Below are 24960 nucleotides of genomic sequence, written 5' to 3'. Positions count from 1 at the left end.
TACGCTGTACTCAATATGGTAGCTACTATATAACTATTTAAATTAATTAAAATTAAGTAATATTAGCAATTTAGTTCCTCAGTCAAACTAGGCCCTATCAAGTGCTCAGTAGCTACATGCATACCATACTGGAAGGACAGATATCTAGCATTTCCACTGGGCACCCAGGAGGCTCAGTGGTTTAGCGCCACCTTCAGCCCAGAGCCTGATCCTAGAGGCCAGGGATTGAGTCCCACGTCGGGCTCCCTGCATGGAGCCTGCTTCTCCCTCTGCCTATGTCTCTGCCTCTCTCTCTCTCTCTCTCTCTCTCTCTCTCTATGTCTATCCTAAATAAATAAATAAATAATAAATCTTTTTAAAATTTTAAAAATAAAAAAACACATTTCCATCATCACAGAAAGTTCTGTGGATACCACTGGGAGAGTCCAGAAACTCACACAAATATAGATGCCTGATTTACAATAGAGATGGCACTGCAAAGCTGTAGAGAAAGGGCATTCTTTTCAATGAATCACTGGTTGTTAGAGCAATTGGATATCTACATAGAAATAAATGAACCCAGGCCTCCCCAACTTCACATATTAAACAAAAATCTAGTCAGAGAAGATGGAAGTTCTAAATGTGAAAGATAAAGCATAACACTTCCAGATGAAAAACCTAGGAGATTATCTGTGTGGCTTGGGTATAGGCATAGATTTCTTAAATAGGACATAAAAAGCACCAATTATAAAGGAAAAGTTTGACATATTGGATTAAACTAAAAATAGAAACTTCTTTTTTTTATTTGTTTTTTTTTTTAAGATTTTATTTATTTATTCATGAGAGACACAGAGAGAGGCAGAGACACAGGCAGAGGGAGAAGCAGGCTCCACACAAGGAGCCCGGCGTGGGACTCGATCCCCGGTCTCCAGGATCACACCCTGGGCGGAAGGCAGCACTAAACCGCTGAGCCACCCGGGCTGCCCCAAAAATAGAAACTTTTTTAAATGAAAATTTAGCATTAAATGAGTCAACAGACAAGTCCTAGAGTAGTGGAAGATATTTGTAACATATGTGGTAGAAACAATAATACCCTTCTTCAAGATATCCACATCCTAATCCCTAGAGCCTGTGAATATGTTACCTTACATGGAAAAAGTGACTTTTCAATGGGGTTAAGTTATGGATCTTGAAATGAGATTATCCTGGATTATCAATGATGGGCTCAATATAATTATACAGTCCTCCTATGGGAAAAAGGGAGGTAGTAGAGTCAGAAGCTGAGTAGAAAATGGGATGGTAGGAGGAGAAGTGAGAGTGACGCACCCTGAGCGTGGAAGAAGGGGCCATGATTCAAGGAATGTCAGCTGGAAAAGGCTAGGAAATGAATTCTCCTCTAGATCCTATATAAGGAACACAGGCATGCTAACACCTTGCTTTTAGCCTAGTGAAATGGATTTCAGATGTCTGACCTCCAGGACAGTATAATAATACATTTATGTTGTGTTAAGTCACTCACTAAGTTTTTAGCTATTATTAGAGCAACAGTAGGGAACTAACAAAATGTATAACCAAAAAAGGGCTTGTTTCCCAGATAATATTTATAAAAAAGAAATACCTACAAATAAATTAGAAAAACTAGACAAGCTAAAAAGTGAACAGAAAGGAAGGGAACAGAAAGCTTTAAAAAGCTTACCAATATACTAAAGAAGATATATAAATTGATAACCACTGGAAATGGTGGTCATTACTCAACTTCACTGGTCACGAAGAAAATGTAAATAAAACCACAATAAGAACAGATGAATATATATCTTATATCTGATAAGTTGCATAGAGTAAAATGTTAATGGTAAAACCTAGGTTGATGGGTATATGGATGATCACCGTATAAATCTTCCAACTTTTCTGCATGCCTATTTTTTCATAATAAAATGTTGAGAGGAAACCACAATGAAACCATTATATACTCACTAGATGAGCTAATATGAAAAAGTCTGTAAATCAAATGATGGCACATGCAGAAACTTCTGGAACTCACATACACAGTTGGTGGAAGCATAGATTGGTATAACTACTTCAGAAAGCTAGTTGAACATATCTATATACTTTAAATACTTTCATATTTTTTTCAGATGTAGTGTTCTACACTCAGATAATTTATCAGTTGCATATAACACCCATTGTGTGTGTATCATACTTTATAATTTGTTGCAAGTGATATTCTAACAGAAATCTATACATAAGTATAGCAAAAACCATATCCAAGAATGCTAATAGTTGTACTATTCATAATTGCCCAAACCTTGAAACAAGTCTCAAGAGTAAAATGGATAAATGGTAGTATATTCATATAATGGGTATGCAACAAAAGAGTGAATTGCTGATATGTACAACAAACTGGATGAATCTCAGAAATATTACTTTCAGTGAAAGAAGCAAGGCCCAGAACAGAACATACTATATAATTTCACTTATATGAAGTTCAAGAAGAGGCAAGACAAATTCTTGGTGTCAGAAGGCAGGATAGTGTACTTATATTGTGATAATTTATCTAACTATAATTATGATTTGTGTACACATCAATATGTGATACTTATTTTTTTTTAATATGTGATACTTTAATGAAAGTTTATCTTAGGTTCCTGGATGGCTCAGTTGGTAGAGCATGTGACTCTTTTTTTTTAAAGATTTTATTTATTTATTCATAGAGACACACATTGAGAGAGAGAGAGTGAGAGAGAGGCAGACACACAGGCAGAGGGAGAAGCAGGCACCATGCAGAGAGCCCGATGTGGGACTCGATCCCCAGTCTCCAGGATCACGCCCTGGGCTGCAGGTGGCGCTAAACCGCCGCGCCACTGGGGCTGCCCAAGCATGTGACTCTTGATCTCTGGGTTGTGAGTTTGAGCCCCACTCTGGGCGTAGAGCTTACTTTAAAAAAAAAAGTTTATCTTAAAAATGAAAATTGGAAAACAAACCAACCAAAACCCCCGGATTTCTATACAGTAATAATAAACAGAAAGTAGATTTTAAAAAAGAAAGAGCAAAATAAAAATAAATGAATAAATAAATAAATAAATAAATAAATAAATAAATATAAGAAAGAGCACTCACAACAGCAATAAAAACTATATGGCATCAAGAAATAAACCTAAACATTAAACTAAGACCTTAAATATGCAGAAAGGTTCCATGTTCATGAATATAAATACTCAATACTATAAGGATGGAATGCCTCCCCAAAATTGATTCATAGATTCAATGAAATTCCAATCAGTCTCAACATAAGTTTTCATGAAAGCTAACAAGATTTTACAATTTATATAGAAGAATAAAGTGCTGAATATAATGAAGACAGCCACTACTAGTTCTTTGTTCTTTGTTGCTGGCCTAGATGGAGTAACGTAATGATACACAGCCAGTCTCTCCTACTGATGACAGCTAAAATAGAATATAAGAAACAACAACCTGAGAGAACTTTGAAAACCAAACTGAAAAAAAAAAAAAAAAGCAGACTGAAGATTTAAGTTACAACCTGAATAATGACTTATAATGGGGGGGGTGAATTTCATATTCCTTTTCCTTCCTTTCTCCTGATCCAATAAGCCAAATCATAGACCTGTTCAACAAGCACCAACAGCAAAAACTCCAGAAGCTCCTATGCACCAGAGTTGGGCAAGTGGGGGGTGGGAAATACCAATTTTCCCTTCTCACCTCAGAGGCTCACTTCTGAACTACACAAGCAGGGAACAAATGTGAAGAAGTGCAATAAGTTTCTGAAAACTGAACAATGATATAAACCACTGCCCAAATCATAGATTGACCCCAGGATAGCACATGCTAGTCCAAATAGCTCAGCAAAAGCTTTGAAGATTGAACCGACATTGTAACCAATATCCACAGAAGGTATGACAGCACCTGCCATCTGAAGCTACCCAGGCTCCTTGCCTGATAAAATAAGCAAAAAAAAGTTCAACATTCTTCACAGGACTTAAAAAGGATATTAACATGACCCTCAGTTCACACTATAATATTAAAAATTCCCAGGATACAATCTAAAATCATTCATTACTTAAACACACACACAGAAAAATCTGACCATTTCCCAAGGGAAAAGACAATCAACAGATGTCAAGCCTGAGATGATCCAGATGACAGAATTTATTTTTAAAGACTTTATTATTTTTAAAAATATTTTATTTATTCATGAGAGAGAGAGAGAGAGAGAAGCTGAGACACAGGCAGAGGGAGAAGCAGGCTCCCTGCAGGGAGCCCGATGTGGGACTTGATCCCAGGACCCCAGGACCAGGCCCTGAGCCGAAGGCACATGCTCAACCGCTGAACCACCCAGGCATCCCAAGGCTTTATTATTTTAAAAAGTGCATATATTTTTCCAGCTTTACTGAAGTATTATAGACAAGTAAAAATGTATATATTGGGCAGCCCGGTGGCTCAGAGGTTTAGCGCTGCCTTCAGCCCAGGGGTGATCCTGGAGACCCTGGATCGAATCCCACGAGGGGCTCCCTGCATGGGGCCTGCTTCTCCCTCTGCCTGTGTCTCTGCCTCTCTCTCTCCGTATCTCTCATAAATAAATAAACAAAATCTTTTTTGAAAAATTAAAAATGTATATATTTAAGGCATAATATGTAATGTTTTGAAATATATATACATTGTGATATGATCACCCCCTGAAGTTAATTTATCTTTCACCTCACAGTTGTGTGTGTGTGTGTGTGTTAAGAAGACTTTAAGTCTACTTTTCTAGCAAATTTCAAGTATACATTATTATTCACTATAGTCACCATGTTCCACCTTACCTCTCCAGAGCTCATTCAGTTTGTAACAAAGTTTGTACTCTCTGACCAACAGACATCTCTGCATTTCCTCCACCTCTCATTCCTTGGTAACCATTCTTCTCTGTTTCTAGGAGTTCAACTTTTTTTATAGGAGTTCAACTATATCACATATAAGTGATATCAGCAGCATTTATTTGTCTTTCTGTACCTGGCTTATTTCACTTAGTATAATGTCCTTGAGTTTTATCCATGTTGTTGGAAATGGCAGGATTTCCTTGTTTTCTAAGGCTAAATAATATTCCATTGTATACATACGTACACCACATTTTCTTCCAATCATCTGTTGATGGACACAGGCTGCTTTCATATCTTGGCTATTGTGAATAATGCTACATTGAACATTGGAGTGTGGGTATCTCTTCAAGATACTGATTTTATTCCTTTGGACATGGACCCAGAAGTGGGATTTCTGGATCATATGATAGTTCTATTTTTAATTTTCAAGGAACCACCATCCTGCTTTCCATAATGGTTATACCAATTTATATTCCATTTACATTACAGTGTGTAAGTGTTCCCTTTTCTGCACATCCTTGCCAAGACTTGTCATCTTTTGACTTTTTGATAATCACCATCTTAAGGGTATGAGGTGATCTCTTGTTTTTTATTTGCATTTACCTGATCATTAGTGATGTTCAGCACTTTTTCATATACCTATTGGCATTTGTATGTTTTCTTTGGAAAAATGTCTATTTAGGTGCTTTGCCCATTTTTATCTTTAATTTTAATTTATATTTTTTTTTCTACTGAGTAGTAGGAGTTCCTTATGTGTTTTGGCTATTAACATCTTATGGATATATGGTTTGCAAATATTTTCTTTTTTTTCTTTTTTTTAAAGATTTATTTATTTATTTATGATAGACATAGAGAGAGAGAGAGAGAGAGAGAGGCAGAGACACAGGCAGAGGGAGAAGCAGGCTCCATGCTGAAAGCCAGACATGGGACTCGATCCCGGAACTCCAGGATCGCGCCCTGGGCCAAAAGCAGGCGCTAAACCACTGAGCCAGGGATCCCCTGCAAATATTTTCTTATTCTATAGGATGCCTTTTCATTTTGTTGACTCCCTTTCTGTTAAGAAACTTTTTAATTTGATGCAGCCCCACTTGTTTAATTTTTCCTTTGTTGCCTGTGCTTTTGGTATCATAAACCCAAAAAAACATTGTCGAAACTAGTATCAAGGAACTTTTTCCCATATGCTTTTTTCCTAGGAGTTTTATAGTTTCAGGTCTTACATTTTAAGACTTTAACCAATTTTGAGTTGATTTTTGTGTATGGTTGAAACAAAAATCCAATTTCTTTCTCTTGCATGTGAATATCCAATTTTCCCAAAACCATTTATTGAAGAGAATATCATTTCCCCCATGTGTATTCTTGGCACCTTAGTTGACTAAACAGGTGTGGGTTTATTCTGGGCCTTCTATTATGTTGCATTGATCCATGTGTCTTTTTTTTTTTTTTTTTTTTGCCAGTACTATATTGTTTTGATTACTATGGCTTTGTAGAATAATTTGAAATCAGAAAGTGAGATGCCTCTGGCCTTGTTCTTCTTGTTCAGTATTGCTGTAGCTACTTAGGGTCTTTTGTGTCTTTATACGAATTGTAGAATTTTTTTCCTATTTCTCTGAAAAATCATCATTGGAAATATCGTCCCTATAAAAATAGGAACTGCATTGAATCTATAGATCATTTAGGGTTATATTGACATGTTGACACATATTGTTATTAATTCTTCCTATCCATGAACATAGCACTATTTTAATTATTTGTGTCTTCTTCAGTTTCTTTCATCAATGTTTAGTAGATTTCAGTGTACAGATCTTTTACCTCTTTGGTTAAATTCATTCCTAAGTATTTTATTCTTTTTGATGTAATGGGATTGTCTTCTTAATTTCTTTTTCAGATAGTTGGCTGTTAGTGTATGGAAATACAACTGATTTTTATATGTTGATTTTGTATCCTGCAACTTTACTGAATTCATTTACTAGTTCTAACAGATTTTTGAGGAGTCTTTAGGGTTTTCTGTATATAAAATCATGTCATCTGCAGACAGAGACAATTTTACTTCTTCCTTTCCAAATTGGATACCTTCTATTTCTTTTTCTTGTCTAATTGTTCTGGCTAGGACTTCCAGTACTACATTGAATAATTATGGTGAGAAATAGCATCCTTATCTTGTTCTTGATTTTAGAGGAAAAGCTTTAAGCTTTTCACCCTTTAATATGATGCTAGCTGTGGGCATGTCATATATGGCTTTTTTTATATTGAGGTACATGTCTTCTATACCTAATATGTTGAGAGGTTTTATCATAAAATGATGTTGAATTTTGTCAAATACTTTTTCTGCATCTATTCAGATAATCATAGGGTTTTTATCCCTTATTCTGTTAATGTGGTATATCATGTTTATTGATTGCATATGTTGAATCATGTTTGCATCCCTGGGATAAAAATTACTTGATCATAATGTATGATCTAAAAGTCTTGTGACCTAAAAATCTTAATTAGCTTGACGTTTTTCACCAGTACTACTTAATAAGTCATTAAATGATATACAGAAGAGACTCTTTGCATTCATTTGAACTGAGTTCCAGAAAAAAACAATTAAATATTTTTAAAAAGTAAAAAAATAAATATTTTTAAAAAGTAAATTAAATTTTCCTTTTTCCTTTAAATTAAGTATATTTAACTTAATCTAAATTAATTAAATGTGTTACTGAATTCAGTTTGCTAGTACTTTGTTGAGGATTTCTGCATCTATGTTCATTAGATATATTGGCCTATAATTAGCTTTTCTTATAGTCTGCTTGTCTGGCTCTGATATCAGGGTAATGCTAGCCTTGTAAAATGAATCCCCAGTCAAGTCCTCAGACAGCAGGTACAGATCAGCCTGTTACCAGGCACAGATGGGTGTAGCTCCCACTGCACTTGTACCATGTCCCTGGGTGACTCCCTGGGTGGAAAGATTGACTCTGAAACTGTGGTAGAGAGGAATGGAGTGGGGTCACAGGATTGCTTCAGGTTCTGTAGTCAAGAACTGAGTCAGCAGACCTGCCACTGGAGGCTTGGAGGGGCATGTCAGTCGCCAGTTCCCTGGGTGGTCAGAACTGCCCCCAACCATGGCAGAAAGGGAGTGGCACTCAATCTCAGGACCGTTTCAAGATACATAGCTGGGACTGACTTTGGAGTCTACAGCTGGTACTGAGGTTGGCAGGCCTGCTATGAGGAGCACAGACAGGCAGTGCTAGATCCCCGGATAGGCAACACTGAGATCAGTGCTAAAGCCAGGTCATAGAACTGTTGCTTCAGGATCCAAAGTCAGAACCAAGGTTGGCAAGACTTGTTACCAGGAGCATGTCTCCCATAGGGCCCCTGTGCAGGCAGGTCTAACACTAGACTGGCAGTTAGAATGGGGCTGCAGCTGGGTCACAAGGATGCTTAAAGGATCTGCAATGGGGTCCATGGCTCAGAGGCCCTTAATGGGGCAAGGATGACCATGGCTCCTCCTGGAGTCTTTGTGGATGGAACTGGTTGCAGGACTGTAACCAAGCAGGGATGGAGCCAAGTCCATAAAGAAGTGAGGTGATTTTTGTTCTGAACCAGGATCACATTTGGTTGGCCTATCACCAGGATTAGAGCCTGCCTTCTCAAAGCAGTTTTCCTTAGCCCTGGGCTTTCCTGGGGTTTCACAATTTCCTACCAGAATCCCAAAGCTCCGACAAAGGCACTTTTGTCCGTGGATGGCTGCCAGATTATTGTTTGTATAGGGGGAAGTGAACTGAGGACCTCTTATTCTGCCATTTTGCTTATTAGAAAAAAAATAGTATAACCACTCTGTGAGGTAAAGGTGAAAACTCCTGAAATTAATGGAACAATAGAAGTTCTCAGCAGAGAAATAGAAACCATAAAAAATAACCAGATGAAAATATTATAGCCAAGAAGTAAAATACTTAAAATCTAAAAATTAATTAGATAGAACAGGAAGATAGATTAGAAATGATCCAGTCTTTAAAAAAAAAAGATTTTATTTTTAAGTAATCTCTACATCCAATGTGGGGCTCAGACTCACAACCCCAAGATCAAGAGTCCCATGCTCTTCCAACTGAGCAAGCCAGGCATACCAGAAATTATCCAATCTGAAGAACAGAAAGAAAAAAGATTGCAAATAAAATAAGCAGTGCCTTAGAACCTATAGGACAGAATTAAAAGCCCAAGAATGAAGGAGAAAGAGATTGGTGAAGAAAAAAATATTTCAAGAAATAATGATTGAAAACTCCCCAAATTTGGTGAAATATAGAAATTCGCAGATTCAAGAAGTTCATCAAATCCTAAATAGAAAAAGAAATGGAAATAAAACCATGTTCATCTATATCATAACCATGCTGCTAAATGGAAAAAAGAGAGGAATCTGTAAGGTACACAAACAAAGACAACAGACTACATAAAAGGCTGGATCAGAATGGTATGGATTTCTCATTAGAAAAGATGGCAGCCAGAAATCAGTGGAATAATATCTTTAAAGTGCTAACAGGAAAAAAACGGTATCATCACATAATTCTATATCCATAGAAAAAATACATCCTTCAGGAATGAAGTGAGAGGGACACCTAGGTGGCTCAGCGGTTGAGCGTCTGCCTTTGGCTCAGGTTGTGCTCTTAGTCTGGGGATCGAGTCCCACATTGGGCTCCCTGTGAGGAGCCTGCTTCTTCCTCTGACTATGTCTCTGCCTCTCTCTCTCTCTCTTTCATGAATAAGTGAATAAAATCTTTAAAAAAAAAAAAGGAATGAAGTGAGATAAAAATATTCTCAGATGAAGGAAAACTACAAGAGAATCCCTCACTAGCAGACCTGCTCTAACAGAAAGCCTACAGAAAGTTCTCTGGGTTTTAGGAAATGGCATTAGAAGAGAGGTAGGAACTTCAGGAATGAGAGAGGAACAAGGGAGATAGTAAATATTGGGATAAGTAAAATTGACTATTTTTCTCCTTTTAAAGACTTCAAAATGTTTGTAGTTGAGGAGTGCCTGGCTGGCTCAGTTGGTGGCGCATGTGACTCTTGATCTCGGGTTTGTGAGTTTGAGCCCCATCTTGGGCATAGAGATTACTTAAAAATAAAATCTTTAAGGGCACCTGGGTGACTCAGTCAGTTAAGCATCAGACTCTTGATTTCGGCTCAGGTCATGATCTCAGGGTCATGAGATAGAGCCCCACATTGGGCTCCACACTGGGTGTGGAGCCTGCTTAGGATTCTCTCTCTCTCCCACCCTTCCTCTGCCCCTCCCCCCCTGCTTGCATGCTCACTCTCAAAATAAAATAAAATCTTTTTAAAAATAAAAAACAAAATGTTTAAAAAAATGTTTGCAGTTGAAAGAAAAAAATTATGATTGTTTGAGGAGGCTTTTAATGTATATAAACATCATACCTATGACAAGTATAATATATGGGGGAGGGGTCCCATAAGGTTATAAGGCTTCTATATTTACTTGAAGTGATAAAATATTAGCTCAAGTAGTCTTGTGAAATTAGATATGCATAATTTTTTAAAGGTATTATTTATTTATTTATTTATTTATTTATTTATTTATTTATTTTAGTCACAGAGAGAGAGAGGGAGAGAGGCAGAGACACAGGCAGAGGGAGAAGCAGGCTCCATGCACCAGGAGCCCGATGTGGGATTCGATCCCAGGTCTCCAGGATCGCGCCCGGGGCAAAAGGCAGGCGCTAAACCGCAGCGCCACCCAAGGATCCCAGATATGCATAATTTAATCAGTTCTAGAACAACCACTAAAAACTAAATTCAAACATATATAACTAAAAAGCCAATAGATAAGTAAAAATGGAATACTAAACAATACTTAAGTAAGTCAAAAGAAGGCAAGAAAGACAAAACAGAGGAACAAAACACAGAGATGACAAATAGAAAACAAAAATAACAAATAAATATATAATAAATAAATAAAATAGTAACCCTAGATCTGAGAATAGCAATATATTTTTTTTTTTATTCGTGAGAGACACAGAGAGAGAGGCAGAGACACAGGCAGAGGGAGAAGCAGGCTCCCTGCAGGGAGCCCGATGTGGGACCTGGATCTCGAAACTCCAGGATCACGCCCTGAGCTGAAGGCAGACGCTCAACTGCTGAGCCATCCAGGTGTCCCGCAATAATATATTAATATATATAACATGTTAAATGTAAATGGTCTGAGATCAATTTAAAAATAATGACTACCAGGTATGGGGGCAGAGGGAGAAGATCCAACTATATGCTGTCCACCAAACAGACAAAAAAATCCACTTTATTTCTTTTTTAAAGTATGAATTTTCTTTCTTTTCTTTTTTAATTTTTATTTATTTATGATAGTCACACACACAGAGAGAGAGAGAGAGAGAGAGAGGCAGAGACACAGGCAGAGAGAGAAGCAGGCTCCATGCACCGGGAGCCGGACATGGGATTCGATCCCGGGTCTCCAGGATTGCGCCCTGGGCCAAAGGCAGGCGCTAAACCGCTGCGCTACCCAGGGATCCCAAAAAATCCATTTTAAATATAATGATATAAATAGGTTAAAAGTGAAAGGATAGGTTTTTGAGGAAATGATGAAAATGTTCTTAAGTTACATTGCGATGATAAATGCATAACTCTTTGAATATACTAAAAATTACAGAACTGTATGCTTCATTTTTTAAATTAAAAACAATTTTTTAAAGTAGGCTCCACACCCAGCATGGAGCCCAATTCAGGGCTTGAATTAATGACCCTGAAATCAAGACCTGAGCTAAAATCAAGAGTCAGTTGCTTGGAACACCTGGATGGCTCAGATGGTAGAGCATGCAACTCTTGATCTCAGGGTCATGAGTTTGAGCCCCACATTGGCCATAGAGCCTACTTAAAATTTAAAAAATAGGGACACCTGGGTGGCTCACAGTTGAAGCCTGCCTTCCGCCCAGGGTGTGATCCAGGATTGAGTCCCACATCGGGCTCCTTACATGGAGCCTGCTTCTCTCTCTGCCTATGTTTCTGCCTCTTTCTCTGTGTCTCTCATGAATAAATAAATAAAATCTTTTTAAAAATTAAAAAAATAAAAAGTCAGATGCTTAATTAACTGAGCTACCCAGGTGCTCCAGAACTGTACACTTTAAAAGAGTGAATTTTATGATGTATAAATTATCTCAATAAAGTGGTTTTAAAAATAAAGGATGGAAAATAATATCCTATGCAAATATCAAAACAAATCTAGAGTGGCTGGGTTGATAATATACAAAGCAGATTTCAGAAATTTAAAAAAATTCCCAAGGATAAGGAAAGGCATTACATAATGTCAAAAGAGTCAATTCACAAAGAAGACAAAACAACTATGAATGTATATACACCTTAAAACAGAGCTCCAAATACATGAAGCAAAAAATGATATAAAGGATAGGAGAAACAGAAAACCCACAATTATATTTTGAAACTTCCACATTTTTCCTGAGTAATTCATAGAACAAGCAGACAAAAAATCAATGAGAACATAGAAGACCTAAATAACATTATCGATAATACAATCTAATTTATAACTTTAGGATACTCCAACAACAGCAGAATACACATTATTTTCAAACACATGCAGCATCCACCAAGAAAGATCATATCCTGGCCCATAAAACAAGCCATAACAATTTTAAAAAATAAAATCATAACAGTATGTTCTCTGACCATAACAGAATTAAACTAGAAATATAAAAAAACAAAAATGCCTTAAAACTTCCACATGTTTGAAAATTAAACAACACAATTAAAAATAACTTATGGGTCCAGACACCTGGGTGGCTCAACAGTTGAGAGTCTGCCTTCAGCTCAGGGTGTAATCCCAGGGTCCTGGGATCAAGTCCTGAATCAGGTTCCCTGGAGGGAGCCTGCTTCTCTCTCTGCCTATGCCTCTGCCTCTCTCTCTCTGTCTCTCATAAATAAAAAAATAATATCTTTTAAAAAAACAAACAAGACCAGTTTTTTAGTCCTGGTTCCGCCACTAAAAAAAATAATAACAACCTATGGGTCAAAGAAGAATTGTTAAGGGAAACTGGAAATTGGAAAATATTTTGCACTAAACTAAACTAAAATGGAAATACAACATGTAAAATTTTGTGTGTTATACTTAAAACAATGTTTAAAAGGAAATTTATATCACTAAATGCTTATATTGGAAAAGGAAAAAAAAGAAATTCCAATATTCTCAGATAAACAAAATCTAAGGGAGCTCATTACTACTAGACCTGCCTAAAAGAAATGCTGAAGAGAGTTTTGCAGGTGAAATGAAAGGACACTAAAAGCTAACTTGAGCCATATGAAGAAATAAAGATCTCAAAAAAAGTAAATCATGGTTTGATTATAAAATCTAGTATTGTTGTAATAATAGTTTGTAACTCAATTTTTTATTTTCTACTTGAAAAAGATTCTTTTTTAAAAAGATTTATTTATTTATTTATTTATTTATTTATTTATTTATTTGAGAGGGAGAGAAAGAGAGCAGAGGGAGGAGAGAGAATTTCAAGCAGACTCCCTGCCGAGCACAGAGCCCATCCTTTTATACTGGCACAAAAACAGACACATAGATCAGTGGAACAGAATAGAGAATCCAGAAGTGGACCCTGAACTTTATGGTCAACTAATATTCGATAAAGGAGGAAAGACTATCCATTGGAAGAAAGACAGTCTCTTCAATAAATGGTGCTGGGAAAATTGGACATCCACATGCAGAAGAATGAAACTAGACCACTCTGTTTCACCACCATACACAAAGATAAACTCAAAATGGATGAAAGATCTAAATGTGAGACAAGATTCCATCAAAATCCTAGAGAAGAACACAGGCAACACCCTTTTTGAACTTGGCCATAGTAACTTCTTGCAAGATACATCCACGAAGGCATAAGAAACAAAAGCAAAAATGAACTATTGGGACTTCAAGATAAGAAGCTTTTGCACAGCAAAAGATACAGTCAACAAAACTCAAAGACAACCTACAGAATGGGAGAAGATATTTGCAAATGACATATCAGATAAAGGGCTAGTTTCCAAGATCTATAAAGAACTTATTAAACTCAACACCAAAGAAACAAACAATCCAATCATGAAATGGGCAAAAGACATGAACAGAAATCTCACAGAGGAAGACATAGACATGGCCAACATGCATATGAGAAAATGCTCTGCATCACTTGCCATCAGGGAAATACAAATCAAAACTACAATGAGATACCACCTCACACCAGTGAGAATGGGGAAAATTAACAAGGCAGGAAACAACAAATGTTGGAGAGGATGCGGAGAAAAGGGAACCCTCTTACACTGTTGGTGGGAATGTGAACTGGTGCAGCCACTCTGGAAAACTGTGTGGAGGTTCCTCAAACAGTTAAAAATATACCTGCCCTACGACCCAGCAATTGCACTGTTGGGGATTTACCCCAAAGATACAAATGCAATGAAACGCCAGGACACCTGCACCCCGATGTTTATAGCAGCAATGGCCACGATAGCCAAACTGTGGAAGGAGCCTCGGTGTCCAACGAAAGATGAATGGATAAAGAAGATGTGGTTTATGTATACAATGGAATATTACTCAGCTATTAGAAATGACAAATACCCACCATTTGCTTCAACGTGGATGGAACTGGAGGGTATTATGCTGAGTGAAGTAAGTCAGTCGGAGAAGGACAAACATTATATGTTCTCATTCATTTGGGGAATATAAATAATAGTGAAAGGGAAAATAAGGGAAGGGAGAAGAAATGTGTGGGAAATATCAGAAAGGGAGACAGAACGTAAAGACTGCTAACTCTGGGAAACGAACTAGGGGTGGTAGAAGGGGAGGAGGGCGGGGGGTGGGAGTGAATGGGTGACGGGCACTGGGTGTTATTCTGTATGTTAGTAAATTGAACACCAATAAAAAAAAAAAGATTTATTTATTTATTTATTTATTTATTTATTTATTTATTTATTTATTTGAGAGGGAGAGAAAGAGAGCAGAGGGAGGAGAGAGAATTTCAAGCAGACTCCCTGCTGAGCACAGAGCCCAACCCGGGGCTCAATCTCACAACCCTGAGATCACAACCTAAGTTGAAATCAAGAGTCAGATGCTCAACTGACTGAGCCACCCAGGTGCCCTGAAAGAGATGATTTCAAGAGATGTATTGAAACCAATACATTTTAAAAAATTACTAGTCTAAAAACTGGTATTATAACTTATGTTTGTAACTCCACATTTGGCTTTCTACATAAGTTAAGATACTAATGGATTGAAATGAATTAATAGTTTCTGTTTGGGGGCATACAATATATAAAGACGTAATTTTGTGACTATCAATCAAAAAGGGTGGTGATGGAGCTATAAAGGAGCAGAATTTTTCTATGTTATTGAAGTTAAGTTGGTGGGGATTCAAATTAGAGTGTTCTAACTTTAGGATGTTATATGTAATCGCCATAGTAACCATAAAGAAAATAGCTATAAAATATACTGAAAATGCAATGAGAAAGGAATTTTAACATTTACTACAAAAAGAAAAAAAACAAACACCAAAGAAGATAGTAATAAAGAAATAAGCATGGAGGAGATATAAGGCATATAGAAAACAAATAGCAGGGGTGCCTGGGTGGTACAGTCTGTTAAGCCTCTGCCTTTGGCTTGGGTCATGATCCTGGGGTCTTGGATTGAACCCCATTTTAGGCTGCTTGCTCAGTGGGGAGCCCGTTTCTGCCTCTCCTCCCCATTCATGCTCTCTGTAGCTATCTCTGTCTCTTTCTCCCTAATAAATAAATAAAATCTTTAAAAAAATAAAACAAGTAGCAAAATGATAGCAGTAAATCTCTTATCAGTAATTACTTTAAATGTAAATAGATTAAATTATCTAATAAAAATCAGATATTTTCAGAATGGATAAAAACACATGATCAAATTATATTCTGTCTACAAGAGACTCACTTTAGATCCAAAGATACAAATAGATTAAAAGGGTGGAAAGAGATTTACCATAAAAGTAGAGAGTACGGTGGCTATACTAATATCAGACAAAACAGACTTTAAACTGAAAAAGTTTATGAAATAAAGACAGACATTATATGTTAACAAAAGCTTCAATACAGCAAGAATATGTAACAATTATAAGTATTTGTACACCTAAAAACAGATCATAAAAAATACATGAAGCAAAAATAAATAGAACTAAAAGAAGAAAGAGTTCTACAATAACAGCTGGGGACTTATATACCCTACTCTACCTACCATAATGGACAGGACTACCATCTGGAAACAGAGATCTTAACACAATAAACCACTAGATTTAACAAACATAAACAGAATACAATCTAATGACAACAGCACATATATTCTTCTCAAGTGCACATGAAACATTTTCCAGTGTAGATCATAAATTAGGCCACAAATTAAATTTCAACAGATTTTAAGAGGTGGTTATCATATAAAATATCTTCTTTGACCACAAAGGGGTGAAGTTAGAAATCAATAACAAAAGTAAAACTAGAAAATACTCAAAATTGGGATCCCTGGGTGGCACAGCGGTTTGGCGCCTGCCTTTGGCCCAAGGTGCGATCCTGGAGACCCGGGATTGAATCCCACGTCAGGCTCCCGGTGCATGGAGCCTGCTTCTCCCTCTGCCTTTGTCTCTGCCTCTCTCTCTCTCTGTAGGACTATCATAAATAAAAAAAAAAAAAGAAAGAAAACACTCAAAATTGTGGAAATTAAACAACATACTCTTTTTTAAAATTTTTATTTATTAATTTGGCAGAGACAGAGAGAGAGAGCACAAGTAGGGGAGTAGCAGGCAGAGGAAGAGGGAGAAGCAGGCTCCCTGTGGGGTAGGGAGCCCAATGCAGGGCTCAATCCCAGGACCCTGGGATCATGACCTGAGCCGATGGCAGACTTGATATGATTGCCTCTTTATTTTATTTATTTTTTTTAAAGATTTATTTATTTATTCATGAGAGACACAGAGAGAGAGGCAGAGACACAGGCAGAGAGAGAAGCAGGCTCCATGCTGGGACCCTGATGTGGGCCTGGATCCCAGGACTCCAGGATCATGCCCTGGGTTGAAGGCAGGTGCTAAACCGCTGGGCCACCCAGGGATCCCCATGATTGGCTCTTTAAATGTAGAAGATATTTGGGACGCCTGGACGCATTTTAATTTTTAATGTCATCACCAAAAAATAAAAAATAAAAAGAGCCATCCAAAGTGTAAAGGAAGTAATAGCTACCTCTGTTCGTAGATAAAATGGTCTTATGTGTGCAAAACTCAAATGATGCTATGTTTAAAAACTGTTAAAACTAATAAATGAATTTAGCAAAGTAGCAGAATACAAAGTCAACACTCAAAAACCAGTTGCATTTCTATGCACTGACAATGAACAATCTGAAAAGGAATTATGAAAACAATTCCATTTATGGTAGCATCAAAAAGAATAAAATATTTAGGAATTAACAAAAAGAACTGAAAGGCTCGTGCAATGTAAACTACAAAATATTGCTGAAGAATTAGAGAAGACAAGGGGCGTCTGGATGGTTCAGTGATTGAGCCTCTGCCTTTGGCTTGGGTCGTGATCCCGGGGTCCAGGGATTAAGTCCCACATCAGGATCCCTGTAGGGAGCTTTCTCCTCCCTCTGCTTATGTCTCTGCCTCTCTGTGTCTCTCATGAATAAATAAATAAAATCTTTTTTAAAAATTAGAGAAGACATAAATAAAGGGAAACATATCTCATATTCATGAGCTGAAAAACAATGTTGTTAAGATGTTCGTACTATCCAAAGCAAACTACAGATTTAACGCAACCCCTATCAAAATCCCAGTGGCTTTTAAAATATATAAATAGAAAATTTCTGTGGAATCTCACAGTGCCTTGAATAGCCAAAACAATCTTAAAAAGGGAGAACAAAGATGGAGGATTCATACTTTCTGACCTCAAAACTTAGCATACAAAAGCTACAGCAGTCAAAATAACATGGGACTAGCATTAAGACAGACATATAAACCAATAAAATAGAATGGAGAGACCAGAAAGAAACCTTTGCATACATAATCAAATGATTTTTGACAATGATGCCAAGACCATTTGATAGGGAAAGAATAATCTTTTCAACAAATGGTACTGGGAAAACTCATTATCCACATGCAAAAGAATGAAGTTGGACTCTACCTAATACCATATATAAAAATTAACTCAAAATGGATCAAAGACCTAAATGTAAGACCTAAAACTATAAAACTATTAGGAAAAACATAGAGCAAAATCTTCATTATACTGGATTTGGCAATGATTTTTTGGATATGACACCAAAGGCATAGGCAATAACAACAAAAAAATAACTAAACTAGAGGCACCTGGGTGGCCCAGTTGGTTAAACTCCTGCCTTTGGCTCAGGTCATGATCCTAGGGTCCTGGGATTGAGCTCAGTGTTGGGCTTCCTGCTCAGCAGAGAATCTGCTTCTCCCTCTGCCTCTCTCCCGGGCTTGTTGCGCTCTCTCTTTTGCTCACACATTCTCTCTCAAATAAATAAATAAAATCTTTAAATAAATATATATATTTATATATAGACATAGACTAATTAGATATTATGAAAAATTTTCAAATTTGTATATCAAAAAATAATGTCAACAGAGTAAAAACGCACCCCACAGAATGAAAGAAAATATTAGTGAAATCGTATAACTTATGAGGGATTCATATCCAGAGTATATAGAGAACTCCACAATCTGATTAAAAAATGGGCAAAGGACTACAATGAGATAGTATCTCATATCCATTAATATGGCTACAATTAAAAAAAAACGGAAAAAAATAACAAGTGTTGGTGGAGATGTGGAGAAACTGGAACCCCTGTGCACTGTTGGTAGCAATATAAAAAAACGGTACAGCTTCTGTGTAGAAAACAGTAAGGCAGTTCCTCAGAAAATTAAAAATAGAATTACCATATAATCTAGCACAATTACACTTCTAATTATATACTCAAGATAATTGAAAGCAGAGTCTCAAAGATATTCTTGTACACCATGTTCATAGCAGCATTATTCAAAATACCTAGAACATGTAACCAATCCAAGTGTCGATTGAGGAATAAATGGATAAGCAAAACATGGCACGGCCATAAAATGACATATTATTCAATCTTACAAAGTTAGGAAATTCTGACATGTGCTACAACATGGATGAACCTTGAGGATACTATACTAAGTGAAATAATGCCAGTCACAAAAAGACGAAGATTGTATAATTCTACTTATATAAGGTACTTAGAATAATCAAAATCATGGAGACAACGAGTAGCAGAATGGTAATTTCTAGGGGTTGTGGGGAGTAGGTTATAAGGATTTACTGTTTAATGTTTTGAGTTTCAGTTTTACAAGATGAAAGAGTTGTGGAGGAAGATGGTAGTGACAGTTGTGCAACACTATGAATGTATTTAATACCACTAAGCTGTACACTTAAAACCGGTTAAGATGGTTTAAGTTTTGCATCATATGTATTTTACCACAATAAAAAAATGTCAAAAAATGGAATGCAAAATGGTATAGCCATAGAGAGTCATAGTTCCTTTAAAAAGTTAAACATACAAAAAAAAAAGTTAAACTTTTTCATATACACTTTCCATATAACCCAGCAATATCACCCCTAGGTATTTTCCTAAGTTTTGTTCACAAAAACCAGTATGCCAACATTTATAGCTACTTTACTCATGATTGCCCAAACTGGAAAAATTCACATGTCCTTCAACTATTGAATAATAGATAACTGTGGTATATTCATAGAATGCAATAAGCAGTAAAAATGAATGAAATATTGATACATTCAACATCCATGAATTTCTTATATATTATGTAAAGTGAAAAAAGCCAGACTCAAAAGGCTAAATACAGTATGATTCCATTTAAATGACATTCTGGAAAAGGCAGAAGTATAGTGATGGAGAACCAATCACTGGTTGCCAGGGGTTAAAGGTGGAGATAGGATTTGACTACAAAGGGGCAGGCAGCACAAGAGTTTTGTGAGTGATGGAGCTGTTTTGTATCTTGACTGTGGTGTTAGTTACATGACTCTATATGTATTTGTTGAAAGTCAGAACTATACACTCAGTGAATTTTATTGTATATAAATTTAAATTTAAAAATAATGAAACCAATAAAAAATAATAAAAAAATAAAAATAAAAATAATGAAACCCTTTTGTGTCAATTATACTTCAATTTAAAAAAGATTTTAAAATGAAGATATTTTTGAAGATTTATAATTTTTTTTAAGATTTTATTTATTTATTCATGAAAGACACAGAGAGAGAGAGAGGCAGAGACACAGGCAGAGAGAGAAGCAGGCTCCATGCAGGGAGCCTTATACGGGACTCAATCCCAGGACTCCAGGGCCACACCCTGGGCCAAAGGCAGATGCTCAACTGCTGAGCCACCCAGGTGTCCCATAAAGATTTATAATCTTCTTTGGAAGATATCAAGATTTATAACAAAGCTAAAGTAACTAAAGTAACTAAAACAAAGATAAATCTCTCTATAGATATATGTCAGATATATAAATATTTATAGATATCAGCTATTTAATCTTGGGATAATTCCCTTATACTTAACTGTATGTCTATGTATACACACATATATGTGTATATATAACTGTATATGTATATATGTATATATGTATATATATACACACACAGTATATATATGTACAGTTTATATATATATCTATTCTATATATTGTCTGAAATTTTCAAATTTTTGCTTTGTAATATTTAAGTCTTTACCTTAGGTTGATTTTTTTAAAGGTGTGAGGATGAATTGAAATATATTTTTTAAAATATGATATCCAATTGTATCAGCACCATTTATTAACAGAATTTTCTTTCCCTACTTGTCTGCAGTGCCAGCTCTGCCATTTATTAAAGCTCCATATATACATAGGTCTGTTTCTGGGTTCTTTGTTCTATTTCATTGGTCATTTTGTAATATCCTTACATATTTACCTCACAGTCTTAGTTACTGTAGCTTTAAACAGATAGAAGAGAGAATCTCCAAAACAAGTAAGGCAAAACAATATAGGGTTACATACATAGGCTGTAAAACAATAAAGAAGCAAGGAAATAATTACCCTACAAGTCAGAACACTGATTTCCTCTAGAGAGGAGGGAAGTAGTGGTGTTAGGATGTGGGCACATGGGACCTTATTGGGTACTGATGGTGTTCTGTTTCTTGACCAGGGCCATGGTGACAAGAATGCCTGCATTCCCTATGGGTCAAGTAGGCACCATGGAAAATAATTCCGCTTAAAGTCATTAGCAGGTACACTATCCAAGAAGGCTAACTTCTGGAATAGAATATGAGAGGTGGAGGAGGCTAGATTAGAGTCAAATCTCCTGTGTCAGGGAATTAGTCTGTCCAAAGAGAATTCACATGGAAGCCTCCACAAGAAAGTCACAATTCATATTCTTCCCACACACTAGAGCATAAATGCGAGTCTGTGTTCCCCAACAAGGGATGATTGTAGTCATGTCTGCAGTAAAGCTGGAGATGATTGTCCCTTATTTTCCTCCATGAAGATTTAGGTTTGAGGAAAGGAGGGGGTATTTCTTAAGTTTGAAAACATTGGAGGACTTGTGGTGAGAAACACAGGCTTGGAACAGGGGGAGGAGATGAGTCAAAAGAGAAGGAAGAATAAAAGAAGAGACCACCTCTGTTCCATTTCAGGTCCCTTGAGTCACAAGCCTGTCCATGGATGGGAGTGAAGAAGCTTTGAGTCAGATGAGATTGGATTTTTAAAGTAGATGTTAGACTGGATTTTTAATGAATGAAAATGATCAGAAGTTAAGGGATCTGGAATACAGCAAAATAAAATCAACAATATAAAGGTAAGCACAGTGCTTGGGGAAAAACAAAATCTGTTCATATTTATGCTCTACCACCTCAGACTACTCAAAGGTTGTGTGTGTGTTTTAAAGATTGATTGATTGATTGATTGATTGATTGATTTTAGAGACAGAGTGTGTCAGTGGGGGGGCAAAGAAATAAGGAGAGGGAATCTCAAGCAGACTCTGCACTGAGCATGGAGCCAGATTGGGGGGGGGGATTGATCTCACGACCCTCAGATTAGGACCTGAGTCCAAACCAAGAGTTGGATGCATAACTCACCTGCACTGGGTTTTTTCTAGTTAAGGGAGAAATAATGTATAAAGTGGAGAATTCTCACATTCTCACACCCAGACCTAAAACTGTTTTACCTATTTGAAAAAAATCAATTTCTTAAAAAATAAAAATAAATAAAATATAAACTTCTTGGATTAATCTATCCATTGAACAAATATTTAATTACCTACTTGGACCTGGAAGGAAATATGACTCTGTTCTAGCCATATGGATACAGTAGCAAACAAACAAAATTCCTGCCTTTTTGGAGCTTACGTTCTAATAAAGCTTATATTCTAGTAACTTAAAATATCTTCTATAGTGGGGAATATTTGAGTGTCTAACATCTATGTATAAAATCTGGGTAAATGCACAGATTTAGAGAAAAATTACAGAATCTTGGCACTCTATCATCTATACCAGCTCTTTAATCTTGGAATCATTCCCTTATGAATGACAATCTAATTTCCCCCAAGAAATCTGCGGGATTATTTCTCCATCCCCATCTGACAGATAAGAATTAGCTAAGGCTAAAGAGAGAACTGATTTGCTAAGGGTCACAGAACTACCTAAGGATTTGATATAATAAACAAAAACATATTTCTTGGTCTCCAAATGCTATGTTCTTCCCACCAGGCCAAGAAGCCCCTTCAGACAGAGATTGCAATGATACTCCCACCAGTGAGTGAGTCTGGGACTGGTCGTGCTGCCATGGACACCTAAATCAGTGAGAAGACATACGGGCATTTCCATATTAGATGTCTACAAACTCTACCAGACAAAGTCCTAAAACTGAGTTTTTGCCTCAATTTGCCTGCCTAGGCTCTGGGTTCACATGCCTTACTTCCTAGGTGGAGACACAGATGGATTTGTAGGCTTGGGAATAGGAAAATTGATGGAGACAATGATGAGCTCATTTGGCAAATGATGAGGGTGAGGGCTTATGGGCACCAACTTCTAGTTGAGAAATGAACATAAGGAGCATCAGACCACATGAAAATATGTAAATGAAAGATCTGAGAAGCTAAGTAAAAATCCTACAATCCTGAACTTAAATTGAAAAAATGAGTGTGAATTTATAACATGTTTTATCTCAGGAAACTATTTCCTAGCTGTATCTACTGAAAAGGCCTAGAAACATGACCAATGCATAGCAATAAACACCCCTAGCACAAAATTGTGATCTCTAAATATCATTTTCCAACAAAAGAAACTAGATATCCTAGGAAAATAGCTGATTTCAGATCTGGGGTATATAATGTACAAATTAATACTGGACCATACAGTCAAAGCAGAAAAGATAGAAATTATTAACTACTATTGTGGTCTTGTGGAAAGGACTCAGGAGTTAAATTGAAGATGCTCCCACATGCCAAAAATGATGGTTTGAGCATCAATAAGAATAGCTGCAATTGGGATGCCTGGTTGGTTCAGCGGTTGAGCAGCTGCCTTTGGCTCGGGGCGTGGTCCTGGAGTCCTGGGATCGAGTCCCACATTGGGCTCCCTGCATGGAGCCTGCTTCTCCCTCTGCTATGTCTCCGTCTCTCTCTCTCTCTGTGTCTCTCATGAATAAATAAATTAAAAATATTACAAAAAAAGATAATAGCTGCAATGGATGAAAATATATCAAATATTTAAATCTGTGAGTCCAGAGAGATACTAAAAAGAAAAAACCCAATGATCATTATTTGGGGGAATATTAAGCAATAAGTTCATTTTTTAAGCTGGTTAATAAGGGGAAAGAAAGTGTATTCCGCCTTTCTCATACAAACTGTACATACACTTGGGTAACAAATGTTTAGCAAGTTTCTCTTACTAAAAATATTACTTAATATTATTAGAAATATTAGTAATTAATTAATCTAATAATTAATATTACTAGAAAATTAAGCTAATAAAAAAGAAGGAATGATGGTTACAATACTACCATTTTATAATCTTTAATAAATATGTGTATCTAGACAATGACCATCCATAGCCGTTCACATCACAAAAAGAAAGAACATCCAGACATTTTTTGCCTCCTGATAGAACCATATAAAACCATTTATGAAGTATTCTTGCCAGAATATTGACCCTAAAACTAATCAACCTCTTGACCTAACTACCAATTTATAAGAAATCCAGGGAGTAGGGAGTGTATTAAATGATACCACAGGGAGGCAATCAGCAAATTCCAGATGGTTAGAAACTACAGGACAAATAACCCAGTTTCATCAGTAAATGCATTGCAAGAGGAAAAAAAGAGGAGAGCTATAGATTAAAAGATTCCCCAATGGATACAGTAACAAACTGCATCATATGAATTTTATTTGGATGACGATTCAAACAATCTAAAAAAATTATGAGACAGTCTCTCAAATAGTTAAACATAGGGGGTCCCTGGGTGGCTCAGCGGTTTAGCGCCTGCCTTTGGCCCAGGGCATGATTCTGGAGTCCCACATCAGGCTCCCTGCATGAAGCCTGCTTCTCCCTCTGCCTGTCTCTCTCTCTCTCTGTCTCTCATGAATAAATAAATAAATAAATAAATAAATAAATAAATAATTTTTTAAAAAAAGTTAAACATACAGTTGGCATATGATCAAGCAATTCCACTCTTAAATATATATATGTTCAAGAAATAAAAACATATGTTCATCCAAAGAACTTTTACACGAATGTTCTTTTTTTTTTTTTTTTTTTTTACACGAATGTTCTTAACAGCATTATTCATAATAGCCCCAAAGTGGAAACCGCCCCAAATATCCATCAACTGATAACTGGATAAATAAAATGTAGTATATCTCTATAATGGAATATTCAGCAATAAAAAGAAATAAAATTCTGATATATGCTATACATGGGTGAAGCTTGAAAATATTATGCTGTGTAAGAAGCCAATCACAAAGGACTACACATATTGTATGATCTCATTTATATGAAGTGTCCAGAATAAGCAAATCTATTAAACCAAAAGTAGATTAGTGG

The 24960-nt window shown here is 36.4% G+C and overlaps 2 protein-coding genes across 3 annotated transcripts in view; both read right to left on the bottom strand.

The window, feature by feature from the left end:
* The window catches only part of LOC140602354 (orphan sodium- and chloride-dependent neurotransmitter transporter NTT5-like), a 95034-nt gene that overhangs the window by 48244 nt on the left and 21830 nt on the right, over positions 1–24960 (bottom strand). The gene's annotated exons all lie outside the window — the stretch shown is intronic.
* Positions 1–24960, bottom strand: part of LOC140602385 (orphan sodium- and chloride-dependent neurotransmitter transporter NTT5-like) — a 34998-nt gene that overhangs the window by 8417 nt on the left and 1621 nt on the right. The gene's annotated exons all lie outside the window — the stretch shown is intronic.

The sequence above is a fragment of the Canis lupus genome, chromosome 1 (assembly GCF_048164855.1).
Source record: "Canis lupus baileyi chromosome 1, mCanLup2.hap1, whole genome shotgun sequence".
NCBI lineage: Eukaryota > Metazoa > Chordata > Mammalia > Carnivora > Canidae > Canis > Canis lupus.
This window is presented reverse-complemented; position numbering and strand designations above follow the sequence as displayed.